We start from the raw sequence: 6,540 nt of genomic DNA on the forward strand, positions 1-6,540 counted from the left end.
CTGCCCCTGCTGCACGCACGAGACTAAATTATTTATTTAATGACACTTTTATGTGTGCTCAGATAGCACGTGGGTGAGCAGAAGGTGAATTAAAAATAAAGTTCAATACAGTTTGTGCTGCTGCGTCACACATCTGCATAATCAATAACACAGTCAGTTACCCAACATCTGGAGGCAGTAGTTACTCTGACATAACTTCTCAGACATAAGGCATTATGATAGGATGGATTAAGCTGCTCCACTTTGGCACATGCATCCAAATTAAAACCTCATGCTCAATAATATGTTTGTTTATCCTCAAACCTTCAGTATTTTAACACTCTAACTTCACCAAAAGAGCTGAGTATTGGAAATGCAATGCCCATTTTGAGTTGGCGTAAAAAAAAATTAAAAGCCTTTGAAAGGCTGTATTTCTCAAACTGAACGGTTCCCATGTGAACATCATGGGAATTTGTTTGATTTCAGAAGCGTTTAATTGGGTGTAGCTGAAGTGGAGAGCTGGGACTTTTCTAATTAGAGATTCATTCAGAGATCTCATCGTCAAGCAGAAAAAAAATTGAGAAAGATTAAAGACAAAAGAAAAAGAAAAAGCATAAATTCAAGAATGAATACATCGTGTCACACATTTGAGAAACTTCTGGACCTCCACAGTGGCATTTCACACAAGACAACCGGGGGTTTCACTTTGTTTGAATAGCACCTTTAATATGGATTAGGGTAAACAAAGAGCTTTAAATGACCCTGCAACAGGGTGGCAATTACCACTATGACGCCGTAATACATCATTATCTGCACTAATATCAGAAACAAACAGTGAAAAACAAATTGCTGCTGCTGGATTTAAGTTCAATTTCAGATAATGTGACTCTCCTGTTGCTTGTGCAGCCATGACACTGAGGGGTGGGGCTACAGGAGAGGGGGGGGCTAAAGGGCAGAAATGGGATGAGGTTCTAAGACTGTCCAAAGATAAACAGTCAAGTAATTCAAGCCTGATGCACACAAGAACTGAAAAATGTTGATGAAGTTTGACCCTTCTCAGCTGCTGTATTTGTTTGTGCAGCACCGTCTGGCATTAGCATCGCTGCCAATCACAGACCGTCACTCAGTCTAGACTCTGGTTCCTCGATGGTGCAACCAGCCACCAGATGTTACCCTCTCTATCTTCATCAACTCATATCATCTCTTCTTAAAGCTCCTCCTGCAAATTCACCTGATCTCCTTAAGCTTTGTCTATAAAGGTCTCGTACTGCACTGAAGCTTTGGTCATGTTCCTCACTCATATATCACTATGTAATAACAAAAACAAAAAAAACACAACCACTGCAAATTCTGCAGCTGGTGCCAAGCAGTATGTATGGCTACCACACTCGAGTGTTAAAAGTCGAGTGTTACATGATCATTTGAGCTCCCTACACGTCTAATTCTCTCTGGATCTGAGTCTTAACCTTTTCCTTGGGGGGGTTAACAGCTGAGCCACAGACCCGCTGCAGATTGCTCACATACTGAAGACTCAGTCTATTCAGGTCCAACACGTTTGTCTATATGCTATGCACAGCAGAAACTAAGCCATACTTAGCATTATTTCCAGACATGTGTCCATGGGTCTGTGCATGCACCATCTCCCCAATTCCCAGTCTGAACTGAAGTCTTCTATTGTAACCTAAACTCCATTGAAATACATGGCGCCTGGTTTGCAGAGGACAGCGTGAGGCGGAGGTGCAGAAACAAGTGCCGAACAACAACTTTTTGTATGTTCGTGTACGGTTTGCACGACAGTTGAGCGAGCGTGAATGGACTATTTTGAGAGTGTTGTGACTGGGAGGCGAACAACTGGTGCCAGGACCTCGGTGCCCTCTTATTTGTGCTCCTTGGTCAGTCAAATGAGACTTGAATGGAGTGAAAACACAAGGGGAGTCTCATGACTTGGTCGGGGAGTTTCTGGCTAAACAACTCCGCAGTTATTGACAATAATAACAGCCCTGATGTTATCCACCCAGTTCCTGGGATCATTGTTACTCCCGGTGACCTTTGGGTTGATGGTCAGACTGAAAGAACAATAGTGTGCAGAAGAAATTCTCCAGTTACCTCTAATACGTGGCTGATTACTCTAATAAACCGAGTTTGAGCTACAGAGGTCATAGATGATGCATTTGAGATCTGACTTTAAATCTCTGGTGGTCGTGTACTTAAGCGAGCATGTTTTATTTACAGAAACACAACTTTATTTATACATTGATATTGTAGAGACAGGATGAAAGTGTTGATGGGGCTCATTAGAAAGAGAAAGTCTCAACCTCCTCTGGTTGATTTGAGAAGTGCCGTAAGTTCTTTTTGAATTTCTGTTGAGTTGGTGTTGAAGTTACGTATATAAATAAAAATGACTCACTAGATCTAGAGTGATTGAATTCATCAGTGTTCATGTCTTTGTTTTCATTTCCTTTTGAAAAATGAAAATTCAGAGATACAAGGTTACCACGCATGCAGTGTTAGGACACATTTAAAAGAAACACACAAACACAAATTCACCAAAAATCTGTGCAAACCCTGCAGGACACATTTTCCTTTAGATTCTGCACTGAAGGAAACCAATAGCGATCAATAAAGATGATTTGGTGCCACCGACCGTCCACCAAGTATCAAGTGGGATAGGCTATCAATACAGATACTCAATAATTAATTCATCTTTAGAGAGACAACTAGGTATAAAACAGTCACAGGTGTTTTAAATTATATTATAGTTGAATCAACATCTCTCTGAAACTGTTTCAACACAAATTGAACATTAAAACCTCAATAAAGGAGGATTTGTTGCAGGCCTATGTAATTCTCTTAACCCAATAAAACAGTTCAAGCTCCACATTGATGAGCTATCATGAAAAGGCTGCTTGCATGTACAGGTGAAAATTCGTTCTACTTATGAGTATTTTTGTACTTTTGATCATTTAATAACATTTTACTGTTAATTCTCGTGAACTTTTACTCCTTCCACCTCTGTTATAGCGTCATTGTTTTGTTATTCAGACAGCTTCCTCAGCTTTGTTCAAGTCATCTGCACCACTTTTCTTTTCTTTTTTTTCTTTTTTAATCACGTCATGCTCTGTGGTGGTCTCTCCCTGCACCATGAGGGACTTTTCTTTTTTTTTTTGTTAGGTGTGATGAGCTGTCGGATTTCCCCCCCTTCAGGCTCAAGGTTCAACACATTCCTGGCTGCACTGGTCAGTATGATTTTAATCTGTTTTCACAAGCAGCGCAGACGCAGACGCTCAGACACAATCGTGTTTGGAATTCCTGTCCCACTTCACCGGCAGAGACCTTCAGTCTCTCCTTGTGGACGTAGCCGAGAGGAAAATCAAGGGTGGCATCGGCCTCTGTGTCCCACATGTGCTCACCGTCAAAACATGTGGGCCGAATTTATCAAACATAAAAAATACTGTTAGACAGAAGAACCTTCTCCTCTCCTCTACCTCCTATCTCTATAAAATATCTGTATCAAATTTCATTTTAAAGCTTAATATCTCCAGGAATAATTTAAAAAAGGAAATTAAAGGTGATACGTATATGCACGTTTTTGCAACACAGCCATCGTTAGCATTAGCAGCTGTTCATCCGCTATTAATGCTAACAATGCTAATGAAGTTTGATGATGATGACATCCTACATCATCAAACTTAATTTCTTAAAGAGGAACGCTTTTCCGCTGTTTTGCTAACCCTCATCCTGGCCATGTGCATTTGTTTACAACGAAGCTGGCGAGAAATCAATCAATAGAGTGGTAGATACAGTACATATCATATACAATGTTACAACGTGTATAGCCTATTTGTGTAGTTTAATCTGTCATAAACAAGAGATGGGTTACGGGGCGCGTTTGTGTTGCAGTATGCAGAGAAGAGAGCTCGGACACCCGGATCTTGCAAGTTGTTTTTCAGCTAAGAGATGCAATTAAGTGACACATAAATGGAAAGCAAAGAGCCTCCATTCCCATGTAACAAGTTAAGGCATTTATTAAACCATATCACTCTTTAACTCACCAGTCTCCATAGATATGAAGCAATATAAATGTTTTCTTATTACCTTCTATTAAAGTTAAGTTGCTAACAAGCTAGCCCCGGCGTAGCCTCCAATCCTCCAGCCCTTAAAATGCTGAAGTTAAGGAAGCCTATTCTTACCTCAAATCATGTCATGCAACAATAATTAAAAATGGGCACATCTGTTTACATTTGACCTCTTTTCACAATGTGCATGGTGAATAACATGCCATTTCACATTTGTAGAAAATAGCTGGCAAAGTGAGGCTACTGGCCTGACAGTGGGGTGATGAGGTAATTGCATGAGTTGGATACTGGGTCAGGTTATGTTGAAGTCTGGATTAAATCATCTTTAGTTCCTGACACAGATCCAGACTATTGAGCATGTGCGATCTTGTGTATTTATAACGTACCAGTAAAGATGAAATGTGTGAGAAAGAAAATATAGTTTGTGTTACGTCCTGTCAAATGCAAATCATAAGATTGAAATAACTGAATTATACAGCTGGAGCTAATGTTGTGGTATTTTTATCATCATCAGATGAGAACAGAAGCAGATCGCAGCCATCAAGGATCTATTCTTAACCATCTTCACAGACCTCTGCAGCTCTCCGACTTTTAAGAGACTCTTAATGTCAAAAGAAGTTTGACAAATAGCTTTTATACTTAAGTTCTTAAATGACAGCTTTTCTATTTTTAATCTTAAACTGAAGCCCAGAGTTTTTAACTTGTAGCAGACGAGCCCTGCAGCCTGGTGACATGTTGTCATATCTTCACACTGTCATATCTCTCTGGAGGCTCACGCTGCTGCTTCTCCACAGCTGAGAAAACAGAGCGAGAGGGTCGGGGCGACGTCAGAGCGACGGTGAAGCCGCTGTGTTGATTCAGCAGAGAGAAGAAGAGTGTGTTTGTCACTGTGAGGCAGACTTCACAGGGCGGTCGGGATTAAGTGTGAAAAACACACCAAAAACCACCTTTGAAAAAGTACAAGGAGAAGAGGAGTCGTGACACCACGGCTCATAATGACAGAGAGAGTAGAGGAGGAGGAGGAGGAGGAGGAGATGGAATAATTTGTCAGGGAGGAGGAGGAGGAGGAGGAGGAGGAGGAGGGGGAGGCTAGTTCACTTCACCACAACCCCGAGTATGAGAAGTGTAAACGCGGTCTGCAGCTCTGCAGCTGAGAAACTCGCAGGCCTCGGTTTTAGGTGAATGCCAAGCGTTGGCAGCGTCTAATTAAATGTGCAATCCCATCATCCCGAAGTGCAGAGTTTTGATTGCAGAGTAAACTAACAGTACAAGCGAGCGACAAATTTATAGCCTCAGCAGAGTTGGAAGTGTTTTCTCAGAAACATAAAGTAATCATGCGGTGCACTGGTCATCATCCATTACCAAAATCCCAGTTTAAATTCCATTTAACAGCCACTCTGGTAGAAAATAGTCTTTTTTGTTTTATATAAAGCACATATACACTTGTATGAGTTCATACAGTCACTCTGGGTGAAATTAGAAACCAAATATCCTTAAAACAACAGAATAAGTTACAAAAGGCCAAGATTAGGTTTTTAAAATTTAAGCAAATAACTGGCACCGTGCAGTCGCCTTGGGCCGACCATATGGTTACAACAGGGACTGAATAAATAATTCAGGTGAACACAGCCTAAAAATCTCCATCTCATCAATTAAGCATCAGAGTTCAATCTGGGCCTTGGACACAAAATAATCCTCACTAAAGGTCCATTTACTTCATTTTTCCCCCCAAATATTAGCTGCTACTGAGCAAAAATCCTCCACTGATGAAGGAAATGGATTAATTTGTCACAGTGCTCATTAGCACTTTCTCTTCAGTTGATTGTTTGATTGATAGTTTTCAAACATTTCTAAAGGTTAAGTTCAACAATTTAGGAAACAAGTGTTAGAATTTGGCTGTTAGCTAAGAATAAAACCTCTAAAGCTCATGATTAAATGCGTGACATGAATAAAAAGTACAATTTGTGTTTTTTTTGTGCCAAATTATTCGTCATGTCTCTCCATCCCTCAACAGCTGATGTTGTGTTGAACTTTTGAGATACATCTGAACATGTTTGTCCGACTGAAATTGTGCTTAATTGAATTTCTCAAGGTCAAACTAACACACCTATATAATGTGTTACGCCTGCAGTGTTTACTTTGATTGGACACAAAATAGCCGAGGTGCTCTGCACAATGCTAACAAGCCAAATGGAGTCCAGCACAATTTGGCCAATAAAACATACTGCTTATGCACTGGGACACGGACAGACAATTGAATGGCCTGGCTGAGCTATAACTGTACATCTAAAAGTAGCAACTGCTGCTGTAATAAAGGTACAAAGGGCCCAATAACATAATGTCTTTTAACACAAAATCATCCATACAGGAGTCAAACCCACAGTGACATAACTGACCTGCTGATGTTAAACTCTGCAGCTCCACCTCTCCTCTGTAACCAGCCGTTGTGTTTGTGTTGCTCAGCTGCCAATCAATTCACAGAGGC

At 40.6% G+C, this 6,540-nt stretch overlaps 1 protein-coding gene across 1 annotated transcript in view; it reads right to left on the reverse strand.

The window, feature by feature from the left end:
• lhfpl2a (LHFPL tetraspan subfamily member 2a) overlaps positions 1–6,478 on the reverse strand; it is a 51,310-nt gene extending 44,832 nt beyond the window's left edge. Inside the window, exon 1 of the mRNA XM_083983436.1 lies at positions 6,452–6,478. The gene's annotated coding sequence lies outside the window, so the exon portion shown is untranslated. The remainder of the gene's footprint in view (positions 1–6,451) is intronic.
• Between the last annotated feature and the right edge of the window lie 62 nt (positions 6,479–6,540).

The sequence above is a fragment of the Trachurus trachurus genome, assembly GCF_905171665.1.
Source record: "Trachurus trachurus genome assembly, chromosome: 12".
Classification (NCBI taxonomy): Eukaryota; Metazoa; Chordata; class Actinopteri; order Carangiformes; family Carangidae; genus Trachurus; species Trachurus trachurus.